Source organism: Phyllostomus hastatus, unplaced genomic scaffold (genome assembly GCF_019186645.2).
Source record: "Phyllostomus hastatus isolate PE091 unplaced genomic scaffold, TTU_PhHast_1.1 phas_contig_551, whole genome shotgun sequence".
Classification (NCBI taxonomy): domain Eukaryota; kingdom Metazoa; phylum Chordata; class Mammalia; order Chiroptera; family Phyllostomidae; genus Phyllostomus; species Phyllostomus hastatus.
The window spans coordinates 8,137,779-8,157,990 of record NW_025333909.1 but is presented as its reverse complement, the minus strand read 5'-3'; the positions used below and the strand labels follow the sequence as shown (position 1 = coordinate 8,157,990).

The window sequence follows — 20,212 nt, the reverse complement described above, 5'->3', positions numbered from 1 at the left end:
AAAGAAAGAAAAAGAAAGAAAGAAAAGAAAGAAAGAAAGAAAGAAAGAAAGAAAAATCAAATAAACAATCTAACTTTACACTTCAAGGAACTTGAAAAAGAACAACAAACAAAGCCTAAAGTGAGTAGAAGGGAGGAAATAATCAAGATCAGAGTAGAATTAAATGAAATAGAGAATAAAAGCACAATTCAAAGGATCAGTAAATCCAGGAACTAGTTCTTTGAAAAGATAAACAAAATTAACAAGCCATAAACCAGACTAATCAAGAAAAAAAGAGAGAGGACCCAAATAAATAATACCAGAAATGAAATAGAAGAAATGACAATACAAAGAAAGACAAAGGATTGTAAGAAATTACTAAGCACAACTACATGCCAAGATATTTGAAAACTTGGGTGAAATGGACAAATTTCCAGAAACACATAATTCTCCAAAACTGAGTCAAGAAGAAGCAGAAAGTCTGAATAGATCAATATCAGCTAGTGAAATTGAAAGAAGTAATCAAAAAACTCCCAGCACACAAAAGCCCTGGACTGGATGGTGTAAAGGGGTAATTTTACAACACTTTTAATGAACTAACCCCTATCATTATCAAAGTATTCCAAAAAATCCAAGAAGAAGGAAGACTCCCAAACTCTTTTTATGAGGCCAGCATCATCCTAATCCCAAAACAGATAAAGACACCATGAAGAAAGAAAACTACAGGCTAATATCACTGATGAACATAAATGCTAAAATCCTCAACAAAATGCTGGCAAACTGCGTCCAGCAACACATGAAAAAGATCACACACCATGATCAAGTGAGGTTCATCCCAGGAATGCAAGGATGGTACAATATTTGCAAGTCAGTAAATGTAAAACGGTTACTTTTAAGGAAGTTACATAACCTCTTTAAAATTAACATTTAAATGTTTTTAAATATAACAATTTTAAAAAGGTTACATTTGATCAGATTTGATTCAAGCGTGAACTTAGTCATTCGAAGATGGAGCAACAGTGAAAGGGCCCTGATGTGGTCATGAGCTTAACTTGTTTGAGAAGTGGAGAGAAGGCCAGTATGATTGGAAAGTGAGTGAATGGTAGAAGGTGATGCCAGAAAGATGGCAAAAGTCAGATCATTCAGGACCTTATGGCTATGGTAAGAACTTTGCATTTTATAGTATATGTGAATAGAAGACACTGGATATTCTGGACCTGGGTATGATGTAACTTTTCATTTTAAAAAATGATGCAAACTGATCATCTGACAGTAGAGGGTTGAGGAACCCTGCTTTTAGGACCTTTGGCAGTTTTTACTAACATCAAAGTTCTCTGCCTACTTAAAGGCTTTTATTATCAGCCTATTGTATTCCCCACTAGTCCTCAACATACACCCTCTATCTGTCAGGCGGATTTCATCATGGACCTCCTCACATCATACATATCTGTACTTTTTTTACTTTTGCTTATTCCTTCCCCTTTATGACAATGCTTTTCATCCTCTCTTAGCTACCATTCAAGACCATTTCAAATTTCAACTACAGCATAGAATGCTTCTCCAGCTACCATCACCTCACTAATGTTTTCAGTTATTAAATGATGTAGCACTTCTCTGTAGTTCATGGCTGAACACATTATCATGTACTTTATTTTATTGTTTTGAATGCTTAATGTAGACTTATCTTTATCTTCCAAATGATGCAAGTTGTATAATGACAGAGGACCAATAATTTCTACATTTCTCATGGCATCCAACAAATTTTGGGAGTATATCAAGTGAGTGTTAAATGATATAACATGTGGCTTGACGATTTTTCTGTAATTGTGTAATGGCGATCACTCAAGTAACTTCTGGAATAGAGATCGAGGTTAGATGACCAGAACCCATCATTTTAATTTATAGCCAACAAACAGGTCACATAAAATCATACACCGTCCCTTATTGACAAATTCAAAAGCTCGCGATGAACGCACTCTTGACTTGAGTAACACTGTCAATTGGACATTGACCACAACAGACTGTATTTTTGTATGTGATCATTTGATTCTAGCAGCTTTCTACAATTCTGCTGAAAGTGAATCCCGAATTGGAAAACAAGGCAACACCTGCTCATATGGCTGGCATATAATTACTCCAGGGATGCTGGGCGTTTACAGCCATTCAGGAACAGAGGCATACGGAGAGGCCTGGCCTTGAACGCAGCTCAGATGTGTGGGGAAGAGGCAGCCCCAAAGCAAGCAGCTAACTCCCCTTCCCCTCCTCCCCCTACTCTTGTGTTCTGGGCTGAGGCCAGGGACTGTCCAGAGCTGATCTCGGGCTCCCATTGGCCGCTGTCTTTCGTGACGTCACGATCATGATGAGAATTGATGATCGGACACGCTGATTTCATTGTCTGAGGAGGCAGTGGAGACCCAGGAAAAATCTTGCTGAATTCTCCGGGCCCAACAGTGGCTTGATCTGGGATCCTCTGATCCCTCCCGTGACCTCACCACACCCGAGGTAAGCACCCAGACAGGGTGGGTGTGAAGGGCGAAGGAAGGCGAAAAAGGGACCTAGTTAATGTTCTGCCCAGTGGGCACCCCGTAGCTTCAGAGGCCTAAAGAGGCTGCCAACAAACTGGTGCAGCTTTGGGGGAGCCAACTGCCTCTACCCCCGCGAAGGCTGGCGGCAGCTTGAGGGTAGAAATTAGCTGAAGATAGCGATACAGTGAGCAATGCCAGAAAGCGAAGGACCTTGCTCTGAGATAAGGCGACTTTAGGGACTCGCTTCTGGCCCTGGAATAGGAGGAAGTGGCGCCTGTGCCTCGGAAGAAAGGAGTGCTGGGAGAGGGGGATGAATTCTACCACTTCTAGATTTCACTGGACAGTAGATTTCTCACAGCCCTACTCAAACGCACTGAGGGTGCTGCGCCTGCGCATTAACAACTTGGAGGGGGGAGTTCTTGGCCAGGAGAATAGGCGTGGAATATGCGCAGGCGCTTCTTCGGTTTCTTGGAGGGGGTGGGGTTGAGCTCTGTCTGGGAAGAATCTGGGAAGGGTTAAGGGTTTGCCCTGTGATGTTTCAAGTCCCAGTTGATGAAGAGTGATCTGTCAGTTCCTTTTGAATCTGGCCTACTGAGCATATCCAGACCCAAAATGGGCCTGATGAGTTTAAGAAGGAAAATTCTTAATCTACAGATATCAGGTTTGGAATAATTAAAAGAACTCAGGAGAGGTATTTGTGGAATAGAAATTACTGAGATGAGAAACCATTTGGAAAACAAAAAAGCACTAATTATTTAAGTAAAGAACACTTTTAGTCATCGAAAAACTCTGATGTGGGGTGCCAGTCACTGATTGTGAAACTTAAACTCTTTGGAGATACTCAGAGTGAGGTCCATTGTGGAGATTCAAAGTAAGACATTTTTCTTTCTTGTCTTTTTTTCTTTTTGGAATAGTCTGTTAGACAGCCTTGGTCTCTGTTTCAGGTTTGCTGCTATGTCTTTCTTTCTTCTTCCTCTGTGTCTCTGGTAGAACCACGAAAATCAAATCCTATTTTGAGACACCTTCTCCAGCTCTCCTTCATTGAGAGGGGCTACAAAACTTACCAACTGTGAGAAACAACCTGCCTGTCCTTGGTGGACAAACTGTATGGTAGTGTTATTAATTGTCCTTCACTGCCTGATCATGAAGTCTTGACTATTTCACAGCAAAAACTGGATTTTTCTCCATTTCTCATCATAGTTAATGGATTATCAAGTCTTGGTAAATTTTCACTTGAAGCCCTTCTCCTACCGTTTTTCTCTCTCTTTTAAAATAGTTTTTTAAAAAAGATTTTGTGTATTTATTTTTCGAGAGAGTTGGAGAGGGAGAAGAAAGAGAGAGGATGTTGCTCTTTGAGGGCCCCCCACTGAGGACCTGGTCTGCAACCCAGGCATGTGCCCTCACTGGGAATCCAACCAGAGACCCTTTGGTTTGCAGGCCTGCGCCCAATCCACTGAGCCACACCAGTCAGGGCTGCCTTCTCCCACCATTTTTCTCTTATCCTGCAACTAAAATCTCATCACCACCCATCCAGTCACTTCACGAGCTTCTTAGTCAGCCTTCCTTTGTGCCCCAAATCCCTAATTCATCCTATCAGGCTGATGGTCCGTGAACACTGTTTTCATCAAGTCATTTTTCTTCCAAAATATTCTTGGCTCTCTATAATCTATTGTTCCAAGCCCAGTTACACTTGGAGTGCAAATGGCTTCATAATCTGGTTTCATTGTACCAGAGATTCCCTATTTTTCTTTATTCTTCACTGCATGACTTTTCTTAATGCCCCCTGAACAATCTACCTCCAGAACTCTGCTAGTTACATCAATACCACTTCTCTCACCTAAATTGCCCTCTCTTCTGCTTATTCATATTTTACTCACTTTGGAAGCTTAACTCAAGTTACACCTCTCCATAAGTGCCTTCCAAGCCTAACCCAATCCTTGTTAAGTTCAACATTGCTAGAACTGTTACATCATTTGTTATATTTCTCACTTTCTTATAGCTTGCCTTATATTGTTCTTATGTACATGTTGCATGTGTTTTTTAATTTAAATTATTTTATTGTTGTTCAATTACAGTTGTCTGTATTTTCCCCCCACCCCTCCCCCTACCCTCTCCAAACCCCATAATGGTTCCCATGAACACCATACTATTTCTACAAAATCAGTCATTTCTAATCTTGACCAAATGTTGTATATTTACATTTCTTCTTACGTATTTTATTAAAACACACCCTTTCAGTCTTGCTTAAAAAATGGCATGAAATTGTATATAAAATGTGTTTTAAACATTATTTAATAATGCTTTTAAAATTGTATTGTACTTCCAGAGGCAATTATATTTTTGTGTCATGTTATTGCCAACAAGATAAAGACATTTGAGTTGTTAATTTTGATTTTGCAGTGGAGCCATTTTTCTAAATATGAAATCGAGTATGTGTTAATATAATTCCACTGAGTACATTATATCTAGGCATACTGGTTTGGAAGTAAATAGTAAAAAATTTAGAGGGATATATTTTACATAAGGAGGGAGCTGGTAAGGTTAAATAAATTCAGAAGCTGTCACTGACACCCTGAGACCTTTCCAAACTGAAACCTGCCTTCACAAATAAATGGAGTCATCCTTATGCCAACTAGTAGCAAAATTGTCTGGATTAACCAGAGATCTAGGTACATGGTAAATGAATACATAAAATTATACTGTATACTTTACATCTGTAAAGAAATCTACAAGAGCATCTGTCATACCTTCTTGGTCTTCTGTTGTATTAGAACTAGACTTATGTCAATTGGGTTGATCCTTAGAATCTTTAAACATATTATTTGTCAGAGAGGCAAAATTTTCAGAAAACATTTTCTTAATCTCATTTTATTTGGAGTTGGGGGCAATTTTTTAAAGGTTCTTAACAACAGCCATGCAAACATGTTACATTTATGCCCCAGGCAGGCACTTTTCTCATGTAGACAACCATTTGTTCATGGTGCTTGCTCAAGGTCACTCAAGTAGTGAGTGGTAGATACAAGACTTTAAAGCAGAGTTTGCACTCTTAACTATTAGGTTATAGGTTGTAGAGCTAGAATGAGGTTCCTCTTTATAGTTTTTAAAAAGTGTGTGTCTGTTTCTCCCTAACTTCTCTCTTTCTGAGTCTCTGATGCCTATGACATTTTCTTTTTTCTCTCAGTGAAGAGAAATTTTTAATAGAAAAGCTGTCATTTAGGAGAAAGGTATCAATGCATTGACCTCCTCTGGCTTTACTGGCAGAAGGCATGAAGACAGACCCATACACTATTCATTTCTATTGTCAAGTACCAAGTAATGGTGAAAGTGTTTCTTGATTGTTTTGTGAACAAATAAATTATAAGTTTTGTACTACACTAATATATTGTTTTAATATATTTCTTCATATATTATACTTTGTTATTTGGTTAGCTTAGTCTACCAATGGTATGTTTTCAGTATGAAATAGCTATGCCATTTAGGAAAGTAATTATCTGACACCCATTCTCCAAATAGATCTGCCCTTCATAGACTAAGCATGTGTTGTGCTGAAATCTCCTCACACTTGACTCATCTCCACTATTCTAAGAAAACATGAAGTTATTTTTAATATTTATGTAAATTAATAAACTTAACAGTCAAGAATTTTATTTAGACTCTATAGGCTCACTTTTATCATCAGTGAATGCTTAAAAGATGCTAAAGGTCAATTTAAATTTTTTTTCTTTTCCTAGCTAGTACTACTTAATGTAAAGAGAAACGTTTTCTTTTTCTTTTTTCTCTATTGTTATACTAGTAAACTTGTCTCCATTTACCCACACCACTCCCCTCAACCTTCCCACCCCCACCCTTAATCCTACCCCCTTAAGACTTTGTCCATGTGTCCTTTATAGATGTTCCTAATAACCCTTCCCCCTTTCCACCATCATTATCCCCTCCCACCTCCCCTCTGGTCACTGTCCATTTGTTCTTTATTTCAATGTCTCTGGTTCTATTTGCTTGCTGGTTTGTTTTGTTCATTAGGTTCACTTATAGGTGAGATCATATGGTATTCTTCTTTTACCACCTGGCTTATTTCGCTTAGCATAACGCTTTCCAGCTCCATCCATGCTGTTGCAAAGTGTAGGAGCTCCCTCTTTCTTTCTGCTGCATAGTGTTCCATCATGTAAATGTACCAGTTTTTCGATCCACTCATTTACTGGTGGGCACTTAGGTTGCTTCAAGCACTTGGCTATTGTAAATTGTGCTGCTATGAACATTGGCATGGATAGAATCTTTTGAATTGGTGTTTCAGGATTCTTAGGGTATAATCCCAGCAGTGAAATTACCGGATCAAAAGGCAGTTGCATTTTTAGTTTCCTGAGGAAATTCCATACTGTTTTCCACAGTAGCTGCACCAGTCTGCATTCCCACCAACAGTGTACTAGGGTTTTCTTTTCTCCACAACCTCTCCAGCACTTGTTGTTTGTTGATTTGTTTATGATGGCCATTCTAACCTAGGTGAAGTGGTATCTCATTGTGGTTTTAATTTGCATCTCTCTGGTGGCTAGTGATGCTGAGCATCCTTTCATATGTCTCTGGACACTGTATGTTTTCCTTGGAAAAGTGTCTGTTAAGGTCCTCCCCATTTTTAAATTGGATTGTTTGTCTTTCTGGAGTGGAGTCATGTGAGTTTTTTATATATTTTGGAGATCAAAACTTTGTCTGAGGTATTATTGGCAAATATTTCCCATACAGTTGGTTCCCTTTTCATTTTGCTGATGTTTTCTTTAGCCATGAAGAAGTTTTTTTTTATTTTGATGAGTCCCATTTGTTTATTTTTTCCTTTATGTCCCTTGCTCTAGGGGAAATATCTGAAAATATTGCTGTGTGGAATATCTGAGATTTGCCTGCTGTGTTCTCCTCCAGGACTTTTATGATGTTGCAACTTATATTTAAGGTTTTTTTTTTAAAGATTTTATTTATTTATTTATAGAGAGGGAAGAGAGGAAGGGAGAGAGAGAGAGAGAGAGAGAGAGAGAGAGAGAGAGAGAGAGAGAGAGAGAGAGAGAGAGAAAGAGAGAGAGAAACATCAATGTGTGTTTGCTGGGGGTCATGGCCTGCAACCCAGGCATGTACCCTGACTGGGAATCGAACCTGCGACACTTTGGTTCGCAGCCCACACTCAATCCACTGAGCTATGCCAGCCAGGGCCTATATTTAAGTTTTTAAAAAAGATTTTATTTATTTATGTTTAGAGAGAGGGGAGGGGATGGAGAAAGAGAGGGAGAGAAATATCAATGTGTGGTTTGCCTGTCACACGCCCTGCAGTGGGGACCTGGTCCTCAACCCAGGCATGTGCTTTGACTGGGAATTGAACCAGCAACCTTTTGTTTTGCAGACTGACACTCAATCCACTGAGCTATACCACCCAGGGCTTTATTTAAGTCTTTTATCCATCTTGAGTTTATCTTTGTGTGTCACATATGTTGGTGGTCAAGTTTCATTGTTTTACATTTAGCTGTCCAGATCTCTCAACACCATTTGTTCAAGTGGCTACTTTTACTCCACTTTATGCTTCTGCCCCCCTTTTTGAACTTAGCATTGATTATGTGAAAAGTACCAATTTAGTTTGACTCTTTGCACAACTTCGAGTTTTAAGAGCTGGCAGTCATAGAAAAAAACCTCTGAATTTCCTCTTGTCAATTTTCATATGTATAAAGAAATATGTAACCAAAGTATTGCATGGCTAATATATATCAGTGTTGCTCCATTCTGGAGTCAACATTATAGAATTGATAGCTACAGCTATATGATGGGTAAAATTGTTAAAATTGTGAGTGAATTCACTTATTTTTGGTGATAGTAATTGCCTTACCATTAAAATGATATTTATTCTATTTGACTTGCCAACAGAGTCTTAAGGAAGAGTATATATGGATTGAACTCACTGTCCCTAATAACTTCAAGAGGAGCTGTATTAGTTTTCTATTTGTTGCTGTAAGAAATTAGCACAAACATAGTGGGTTGATACAATTCATGTATTATCTTATAGTTCTGGTGGTTAGAGGTCTGAAATTGGTCTCATTGGGTTAAAATCAAAATGTCAGTAGGGCTTCCCTTTGTCAAGGCTCTAGGAAGGAATCTGTTTCACTACATTTTTTTCCAGCTTGTAGAGGCTATCCACATTCCTTGGCTTACAGCTGCCTTCCACCTTCAAAGCTAGCAATGGCTGATCAGATCTTTTCCACATCATACCCATTCTGACACTTAATCTTCTGCCTCTGTCATCCACATTTAAGGATCCTTATGGTAACATGGGTACACTCAAATAATCTAAGATTATTTCTTTATTTTAAGGTCAGCTAGTTAGACACCTTAATTCCTCTTGCAAATTTAATTCACTTTTGCTGTGAAAACTAAAATATTTGCAGGTTCCAGGAATTTGAATATCACGGGGTGGGGAGTATGGGAGAGGGGAGCACAGGAATTCATGGCCTTTTTGGCTAATAAAGTCAGTCTATAATCTTGTTACTGGAATAAGCAATTTGTCAGTTGTATGAGTTGAATTGTGCTCCCCAAATTATTTTGCTGAAGTCCAAACCCCCAGTATCTTAGAAAGTAACTTTATTTTCAAATAGGGTCATTGTAGATGTAATCAGTTAAATTAAGATAGGTCATACTGGAGCAGAGTATGCTCCTAATCCAATATATCTAGTGTCTTATTAATAGAGGAAATTTGGATACAGACACACATACAAGGATATGACCATGAAGGTAGCCATTTACAAGCCAAGAAAGGAGGCCTAGAACAAATCTTTCCCTCACTGTCCTCAGAAAGAACCAACCCTACCAACACTTTGAGTCCAGACTTCTTCAGAATTATGAGAGAATAAATTTCTGTTTAAGTCACTCAGTTTGTGGTACTTTGTTATAGCAGCCCTAGCAAAGGAACACAGTCAAGGTTGTCCTTTAGTTGATATCTAAGTATAATCATTTTCAAAAGCACTTATTTAGTAAGTTTGTGTTCTATAATGTGTTAGGTGTTGGACAAAGGGAATTCGACATTAAAGAGTTTACTGTATAAATATTAGACATTTTTCATAAAACAAGTTTTGAAACACTTTACTTCAATTATCTAGCCCTCAGTTTGTTCAACTGTGAAATGAGCACACAATCTTTATAATTTCTAGGGATATGTTGACTTTAAAAATTCTATTATTCAATTAAAATTTATAATACATTATTAAATCATTCTTTAATAAAATGAAGGTTGATACAGGTGAAAGGATTTAGAAGTACCAACTGGTAATCACAAAATAGTCATGAGGATGTAGAGAACAGCATGGAGAATAAAGGAGATAATATTATAGTGACTATATTTGGTGCAAGGTGGGTACTGGAAATATCAGGGAGGGAGCACCAGTTTGTAAAGTACATGATTGTCTAACCATTATGCTGTACACCTGAAACCAATACGAAAATCATATTGAATGTGAAGTTTAATTGAAAAATAAAAAAGCATTAAGTGCAGGTAAATCTGTCAAAATTGTGTTAAGCTCTTTTTCAAGAAGCTATATCATAATAACTACTGTCCCTGTCATTAATTGCCCACTTTTTAACCTTTAATTTTAAAGCCAAGTGATATAGATATTACTGAGAAACAACTTTGTTCTTTTGACTCTCTTTGACCCCTTTGAAACTGGTTTAAGACTTATGTTCAGAACATCGTGTATTAATGATGCTATGAATGTGATATATGCTTAATATATAAATTTAAATGAGTAAGTTGTCAAAATATCTATGGTGATACATCTATGTATTGGCAGCTTTTGAAACCTATGACTTGGAAAGGAAAGGATTATTTAGCAAAATACTTTTCTCTGCTTTCTCACTACTGTAAAGTATATTGGAGCAATATGTGTTCTCACAGTTCACCGGTGAATCTGTAGTGTTCAAGTAGCTTTGAGAATCTTTTTGCAAATGGTTATTAGGTTACTTGATTTAAATAGTAGCAGTAAAATAGTAACAATTGCTGAATATGGTCATGATTAAACTCTGGATTATATATCCTGTGTGCTCAAATCTGGTTTGCTTAACACCAAGAAGTACTATTGTGATGAATTACCCAGGAGCATGTTAGTTGAGTAACCATTTCTCCCTTTGTGTCTCATATCCACATGAAAAATATGACAAGGCAGGAGAAATTAGTGATAATAAAAGCATTGGGGGTCAGTATTAACCCCACTCTTCAAATAAACATGTATATGATTTGGCAATAACATGTATTTTCTATGTTAATGTCATAAGCTTAACATAATATAGGCCAGTGTCTCTCACACTGATGTCTGCAGACACCTGGGTTTCCAAAGACAGAGCTTTTCCACCAGATATAAAGACAAAACATCTCTCTCTTTAAAAAAAAAACTATTAAAGTATAGTTGGTTAAAGACATATTACAGCATTAACTGAGTACCCTAAGGCAGAGTTTGTCAAACCGAGACCTAAAAACATTGTTTTGGCTGTATAGGAATGATTTTGTTTCTGTTTTCTTCTTTCAAAGGAAGACAGAAGAAGGGGCTTTACTGTGGCTATCATATTTGGGTTGTGCTTGATGAGACTTTTAAGTCTTCAAGCAGTTTCTTAGTCTGTTAAAGGTATTTGTGGGGATAAATTTATGCTTCCACTACTTCCTTTGTATATTGATTGTTTCAATACTACATATGTGTACATTTGTATACTGTTACCTACTTATCACTAGATGGTGTGCTTTGTGGAATCTTGCTCTAACCCCCAAAGAACGGGATGTATACTTTCCCCCGAAGTTTTGTAGGCTTTTGAAGTAATAGCAGGAGTGGAAAGAATAAAAGAAAGAAATATTCCACCTCTTTGCTTCTAGGTAAAACTACCCTTAAGTCTAATATATACAGTGTAAATCTGATATACAAAACACTAAAATAATATCGAGCCTAACTGAAGAAATAGGGTTTTAACTTCTTTAGAACAAAAATTTTAAAGTTCAGTTTATTGGAGTGAGATTAGTGAATAAGATTATATGTTGCAAGTGTACAATTCTATAATACATTGCCTGTATATTGCATTGTGGGCTCACCACCCAAAGTTTAGTTTCTTTCCGTCACTATATATTTGATCCCTTCTACCCTCTTCAACCTTCCCATACCCCATACCCTTCCCCTTAGTAACCACCATACTGTTATCACAAAATTTAATTACCAATCAAAATTCTTGCTGGGAGTAGGGCGAGAGAAGATGTAGAATAGGGTAAAATGGAATTATGTGGATGATGAAAAAAGGTTAAGAGAGAACTAATAAGGATAAATTCACAGTACAGAGAAATCCAAGAGACATATAATTTTGATATAATGAATAACTTACTAACAATATCTTTCAATATGTGGCTATAATGAATTTTGCAGAGCTTTCTTCAATAGTAAATTAAAATGCAGCCTATATTTGAAAGGTATTAACTTAGACTGTGAATTGCATGATGTTAGTGGTAAATGCTTGTGGCAATGGAAACATTTTCGTTATCTTGTTAAAGGCAGAAGTAATTTACTGGCACAATTTGCTTAGGGCTAGAAACATAAAAAGCTACACAATTTATTCAGCAGATGTGTATGGATCAAGGTACTATTTAGCTTATCAGTAGATGCTATGTCATTGGTCATTAGTTGCCACGTATTCTGTATGCGTGTATGAAAGCTAAGACAACAGGAACTCAATTATCCATCTGAGACTCTGTTTATGCTTCTTTTGTTCAACTGATTATCTGTTTGAAATTGATATTTAAAAAATTTGTTATAGCCTGAATCTTGGTATATAAGTGTATGATAAGGTATTTACAGTTTAAAGGTATTGTATTATTTTAAAATATTACCACTTTGTGATAAAAGCAAGTATCAATAAAAGTTAATAAATTATGGTTGATGAAATAAATAATCATAGATCTAGCATATTTACTTGATAATGCTCTTTTAATTTTTTAGTGTTGTTGATAATGCTTTTTTAAACATTGATCCTCTTTGAATTTATACATTAAACATGTAGTAGAGATATTGTCCCTAGAGCTGTATATCTTTTAATATATTTACATGAAGAATGTGTACATAAAATTGTCTTGCAGTTTGTGCCCATCTCACTATGAATATATACATATATGTACCTTTTATGTAGCTGGAAAATATTAATACTAATTACATAGAATTTTCAGTGTTTTTTAATGAGGTCACTGTACAATATCCTTGTGTCCTGAGAAACTCATGTGATAGGTTGTCAAAATTTCCTGTTTCATATTTCCACCTAAGTGATAGAGGCATATTATATATCAAAAACGGAAGATAAGAGATGTAAGCAATGCATTTCAGTAATTATAGCCCAATAAATAGTGAATATCTTTTCATAGTATTACAATAAACGCTATGTTATTGAACTTCATGTTTAGAGGATGCTAAAGTATATATTTTTTTCAATATCAGCAAATTCTGGCAAGTTAATTATAAAAGAAGATAAATACAATTGTTTTGTTAAAGATTATGACCACAAGGGAGAGAAGAGGGAATTTCAGGGGAGAATGGGAAGGGTTCACAGGAACAAACTTAAAGGACACATGGACAAAAACTAGGAGGGGGGGTGGTAATGGGAGGGAAGTGGGGAGGGTTGGGGGGGGGGCTGGATTGGGAGTAAAAGGGAGAAAACTGTACTTGAACAATGATTAAAATAAAATTTAAAAAAGATTATGTTTATGAAATGTAAATGACAGATTAAAGTGACAGCTACAGATTTACTGTAGCAATTCTTTCACATATGTTAAAATTTCACTAATTTCAAAGTGCCTGTTGCTTCACAAATTTGGCTGGAGCTTTTCAGGTATAATCTGAAACTGCTCCTCTACTAATACACAGAAAGCAAGGAGAGACCAAAATAAGAAAAAAAGAGGCAGGCCATTTCAGATTGGAAGGTGGTAGGTTTAATAAACAAGGAACTTACTAGGCTTTTCTAGGGTGACTATAAGATGACTACATTTCTGCACCTGCCTTCCAGAATCTTAAGTTAATATACAGAAGCCTTAACAGACTTCACTCATGTACCCTGTTTAGATAGTCGCAATACCACATTTCTGTCTTAAGGCTGTATCCTGGGAGCAGCTTCTGGGAGTACAAAGGTAAGCAAAATGTACATTCCAAGGATAGAGGAATGGATGAGGATCCTCTAATTGCCAGGGTCCAATTCAAGAGTCATGTCATTCACATCTTCTGATGGTCTCCCCCAGTGTTTGATCCCTTGTAACTAACTCTTATACATGCTCCCCTCTTCTGCAATATGACCTGTGTGGTAAGCAAGAGGTTTTATTAGCATGGAAGTGGCTCATTTGGTGGATATCTGGCTGCATTGGAGGCAGATGCCATACCAACAGTACAGGCAGATGCAAGAGAAAACACAGGTTAAAACAATAACTTCTAAAATCAGTGAAAGCTTTTCCCATTAAGGCCTCCATTATTCGAACCATTGATTTGCTAAGTTCCTTAGATAGGAGTCGATCACTGAAGGCATCTACTTGTATCTTTATGTGATTTAATAAAGATGACACATTAACAGATTCATCAGGTATGAACATAAAACATTCAATAATATCCAAGGCCATTCTATTTTGTAGGATAGTTTTTTTTTTATTAGAAACATTTCAGTGATGAGTATGGATAGGTTTGTTGGCTATCATTCAAGGCTTCATGGGTAAATTTAGCAAGGATGTGCTATAATGTCCTTCAGACCAGTGAAGGGAATAAAGACTGAAGCCAAAAGATCATAAAAATTGGAAGCAGAATGAACCTGCCTAGTTTTGAGGAGAGAGGGTGACTGGCAGCTTTAGGAGCTTGACCTGTTGTACATACCATACATGTTGGCTGGGGGAGACAGCACTGTCAGGCATAAGGCGATAGACTGGGGGTGGGATATGCCAGACTAGAACCCTCACCTTCTCCTTTCTTTCAATGGTTCATGTTCTATTCCAGATATAGATAGTGCATTTCAGCAGAACCAGCTTGCACTAGGACAATGGGATCCCAGTAGAGATTGCATAGTTCCCCCTTACCCAGGTATATGAAGTAATTCACCCATCCTGGTAGAATGTCTCATTGTAAATTCCAGTAGATAATTCCTTTTCCAGGTGTGATGGGGCTTGAGATTCTTAGCAACATAGCAGATTGATCCATGGTAACAGTTGTGGCAATGACTCTTTCCAGTGATTTCTATACCTTTATGACACTATGGGTGATTCAACAGTGGTTTACCATTTTGACATAAGGGGCCACAGGCCCTACTGGTTGATCATTCAAATGCATTAAAATTTGGGACACTACTTTAGTCCACCTAGCCAATGTGGTTTTACTTGTTAGTAATTTAATCTGCTGCTTTCATATTTTTTGTTTCCTTTTTACCAACCTGGCTGCTTGTGAGTTATATGACAGATGAAATCTCCATTCAATGTAATTTTTTGCCTGCTCTTGCATATATTACAACCTTTGAAATGTAACCCCAAATCATTATTTATTTGAGGAGAGTATGCATACACGGTATTCAACTTCTCCAGTCCCTTAATGGTGGTAGCTGGTTTGGGCATAACAACAAGGGAAAGCTTGGGTTAGATAAGACATAGTGTTCACACAAACCAAGGCATATTTAGAATGGTCATTCACAGAGAGCAGGAACAATATAATAAATTAGTCAATCCTTCACCAGTTGAGAACTCTGGTGGATAGTCTTAGACTCCTTGGGCAGTAGCTTGGATGTTGTTTAGAATAACATCATGGATGCTCTTACTACATAAATCAAGTTGTATTTTAAGAGGAACTTAGCATTCTTGGCAATATGAAATCTCATCCATATTGGTACTAGGGTGGACACTCTATGCACCCAATCTGCTATATCTGTTCAAGGGTTCATTGATATGGCTTATATCTGAACTAGGGCATCAGCTTCCTTATTGCTAGGGGGTGTCATTGTTTTATAAGCCAGGACATGGAAACCAGAAAGGACTGCCTCACGTTCTTGCAAAATGACCAAAATGTCTTTCCACATATCTTGACCCGACAAAGCTTATTCATGGTCATCCATCCCTGGGCTTGTCATTGTTCAAGTCATAGAGTTAATCTGTTTAGAACAGCCTATTCTCAGTACAAAGGGATAAAGACCAGGGCTCATGAGTGATCACTAACCTAACGGCTCTGATTTTGTCACATTGGCTGCAGTGGTTCATTCTGTTCTAAGACTCTCACCCTGGAGGAGTGCTGTATACACTGCTGGTACCTATTCCTGTATGGGAAGTGGGGGTATATTGGCGGTATATTGCTAGAGCCAAAATTCACAGGGCATTTTTCCCTTCTTTTGCCTCTGCCACAGCACCTGACCCATACCTTTTGGAATCCCAGACACATGTAACTCAAAGGGTAACCGTATTTGGGAGCTGCTTAGACCTTTAATCTGCTTCACTAGTATTTTTACCTTCTTAAAAGTGGCTTAAAAGTGGCTCTGATCTCCAGTTCATATGTGCCCCTCCCCTTTTTAATAAAGTGTCACAAAGGACAAAGATACTGTCAAGTTGGGAGTAAGAATCTTCCACAACTCCAAATTCACTACGAAGTCTTAGGGGTTGGGTAAGTTTGCACTTTAATGAACAGAATTTCTGGGGAAACATGTACTACCTGATCAAGGGAATCCCAAAACTTCAGGGTGGTGCTTAGGCCTTGAATTTTCTGTGGATTCACCACCGATTTTTTACCTCATAGATGTTCTAACATAGCCTTCAGTGTCCTACAGCAGAGCCAAGTCTTTATACTTCTTTTAAAATTTTTTATTGTTCAAGTACTGTTGTCTCCATTTTCACCCCTCCTCACCCCCCCATCCCTGCCTCCCACCCTTGAACCTACCCCCTTTGGCTTTGTCCATGTGTCCTTTATACATGTTCCTTGATGGCCCTTCCCCTATTTTCTCCCATTATCCCTCTATCCCCACCCCTCTGGTCACATGTCGACATTATATGATCAATGTAACCATCCAGTGTTACTAATACAGGGCAGGAGAACAAGGACAAGTCTCAGGAACTCTTCAGGGACTGAAGAAATAAAAGCGTTTTTAAAAATACAAACTGCTGTTGCCAACACTGGTATATAAAAGAGCCATATCTCATAACGTATTGGGCTGTGCAGTTAGTCTTGAAAAACACTTGAAAGATTCATTATTGTCCCTTCCACATGAAGGCAAATTGATCTTAGTTATCAGAAATCTGTACTTGTCAGAGTCTTTCCATCAACCTCCTGGAAGTTGAAGCATCTTTGTAGGAACACTTTTCTGAAAATGTGAAACAGTAACTGTCTACAAATGACAAAAGACTTAAAAATCATCATGGTTAAATATCAGATGAGAGTTCACATACACAAAAGAAAATGATGAAATTGATAAGGAAATCTGGTTATTTATGACTGATAACTTTATATCAGGACATATCCATTTTTAAGGAATTTCATATAAATACACCCCATAGAAAATTTAAGACCACTTTTTATTTGATGTTGCTTTCCACAAAATTTAACATATTCAAAGAGTTACATAGTTGTAAAAAACTTAGCTCTTTTAATAGAGAACACTCAGTTTTCTTAAGTAATCAAAGACCTAATGGAGACAAAACACAGGCTCTTTGTTTTTAGCAGTTTTCGTTAAAGATAAACTTTGTTTACAATTTCTTTTTAGGAGGAGACCAAAAATCTAAGAAATTCTTGTCTTTTTAACAGAGAGAAAGCCAAATTCTTATTTTGTGTCAATGTGCTTTTGATATTAAAGTTCACCTTTTTTTTTGTCTTTTTAACATAAATGAATTCATTTTAATCTTAGCTTGACCTCCCATAAAATTCCCTTTTAAGAACCCTTTTCTACAAATTGTCTGCAACTTGTTAAATATAATTAGAATATGTTCTATTTTTTTCTTTTCTCATTCTGGAACAATCATTTTATTTGAAGACAAAATTACTTTCTCTTTTTCCCTCCTATAGAAATGCCTCTTCATTTCTCATATCTTCTACCAAAAACACACATCCTACTTTTCATATAGTCACTTTCTTTTAGCCTTATTATTTCTAGTAGTTTTATAAAAACAAAAACAAACAAAACAAAACAAATAAAAAACTTTAGCTCTTTTATATATCAGTGTTGGCCACAGCAGTATATATTTTTATAAAGACTTTTTTTCCCCATCAGTCTCTGTGGGCAATGTTTTGGTTGTCTGCTGGGGTGTTTACATTTTAAAAACATGATAAGATTTTCAGTTTCAAGGGGCAGAAAAATAATATAAGTTTTGTTCTAAGCACTTTCGGGGTAGTTTTTATTTAAAAATTTCCTTTGTATTAAGGATCTGATGACATGGGGTGGTTTATCTCTTTACTCATCAATCATTATATCATCCTCCTCTTCATTTTTATCACTTTCCCAGAGTTCCCATCTCTTAGATTTCACCTCTTAATTCTAATCACGCTTTCTTCATGACTTTCTGGATCTTAATCTAGTATTTTGTGTCCTCATACTTTTGTGAAACAGCACTTTAAGGTCTCAAGTTTATTATCTTGCTTTCCCACCTTGTTTGCCAGCCCTGAAGCTAGCAGAGTAGTTGATAACCATGTGTCCTCCAATCTCAGCTCTTTCAACTTTCTAGGTTGAGTTTTAGCTTCTAAATGATATGAACTGTCCACAATAGAGGCTTAGCCCACTGTGGCAACCTTTGTTTTCCTTCTCTGCCACAATGTTTGTTCCTCACATTTTTGAGGTGTCCCCATATTGACATGGCAGTCCACAAGTATCTGATATCTTGGTCATCTCTCCCCACATAGAGAACAATAGCCAATGTGGGATACTCCTTCACAGATGCCTCTATCCCAAGCCCATGTCTTTGAGAGCCCATTTCTCCTGGCTGGCTCACCAATTGTTCCTTCACAGACCTGGTCAGGATCTCCTCAGGTGTAATCTGTAACTGGCTCCTGTATGCAGATGGCAGGGAAGGCAGAAGAAAGAGGCAGACCCTATAGATTTGAAGTTAGCAGGCTTCATAAACAAAGGGATTCATCTACTAAGCAAGCAAAATGCATGTTCCAAGAACATAGGAGGAGATGAGGAGCCTCTTATTCCCAAGGTCCAGTTCCTGGGTCAGCTGGTAGCCATGCCTTCTGATGACTTCCCTTAATGGTGTTGGTTTATTAGTCTATCAACCTTGGCTAAATAAAACACTGTTAAATAACTTAATTTTAATAGAAGAATTAATCTACTTTAATATGGAATTTAAAAGTTATGAGGAGGCATCTGCATACATGCACACAGTACTCATTGGTGTTGTGCCTAAGTTTTGCATTCTCCAAAATTTTAAAAGCTCAAACTCTTATCACATAGAAAGTGGTCATAGGATTAGTCTTTTTTTCATGATAATATAATAATGTATATTTTCTTCATTTGAGGGTATTTTTATTGTATTTTTCCCATTACTATCTAGTCCCATTATACTCCCTCATCCTAGCAATCACCACACTGTTGTCCATGTCTATGAGTCCTTTTTCCTTTTTGCTGGATCCCTCCACCCCCTAACCTCCCCCCTACCAACAGCTGTTATCCTGCTCTTCATCTGTGAGTCTGTTTTGCTTGTTAGTTCAGTTTGTTCATTAGGTTCCACATATGAGTGAGATCATATGGTATTTGTCTCTCTAACTGGCTTATTTCACTAAGCATAATGTTCTCCAATTCCATCCATACTGTCACAAAGGGATAAACTTTCTTTTTCATGGATGAGTAGTATTCCATTGTGACAAATATCTTGTTTATAAGGGTTTATCTTGTTATTGTGGTAAAGAATGAGCTTGGCATAATTTGCAAGAAAATTAGTAGATCTCGTCAGCAAAGAGGCCTTCCTTCTCTCTCTCTTTTTTTTTGTTGTTCAATTACAGTTGTCCCCATATTCCCCCCATTGCTCTCCCCTGCCTTCCCCACCTCCCCCTCCCACATTCAATCCTCCCCCCTTTGTTTTTGTCCATGGGTCATTTATACAGGTGCCTTGATGATCCTCCCTCCTCTTCCCCCTATTATTTCCCCTCCTCTCCCCTCTGGTTGCTTTCAGTTTGTTTCTAATCAATTTAAGGGTAGAGATGAAATGTTCACAGCATTGTTGACTGTAGAAATCTGCTTAGTACTTATTACCTATATTTGGCTATTGGTATCAGCGAGAAACGACCTGCAGTGGGTTTTTTTTTGTTTTTTTTTTGGCAACCCTGCTTAAGGTTGATTTATTCCCATTTTTCTCTTGGAAAGGACTACAGCATGTAGTAATTATACAGAAGATCAGTTATTATTAAGTGAAAGACTGTTGACCTTTAATATTAGAGCCAAGTGGATTTAGTCCAGCTTTTCTAGGTATTTTATTCTTTGGCTCATAGGAACTGGGGCTTTGTTCCAACACTTGTTAAGAGCAATTTTTTTTAAATTCTTAATCTCTTCCTTTCAGATACCCAAATATTTTATCAATCATTTGAATGTCAGCATAAACAGAATCCTCAACTGTTTGTATCTGTCACAGGGTATAGCTAACCCTCTTTCACAGATTACAATTTATCCTTCAACCAATCAGTATGTGTGTGTGGGCCCCCAATTCACGGACCTGCTGTGTTTTTAAAGGTTCATATATTTGC

The 20,212-nt window shown here is 37.3% G+C and overlaps 1 protein-coding gene across 1 annotated transcript in view; it reads left to right on the top strand.

The window, feature by feature from the left end:
- The first annotated feature begins 2,357 nt into the window (after positions 1 to 2,357).
- The window catches only part of HDX (highly divergent homeobox), a 93,028-nt gene continuing 75,173 nt past the window's right edge, over positions 2,358 to 20,212 (top strand). Inside the window, exon 1 of the mRNA XM_045847506.1 lies at positions 2,358 to 2,481. The gene's annotated coding sequence lies outside the window, so the exon portion shown is untranslated. The remainder of the gene's footprint in view (positions 2,482 to 20,212) is intronic.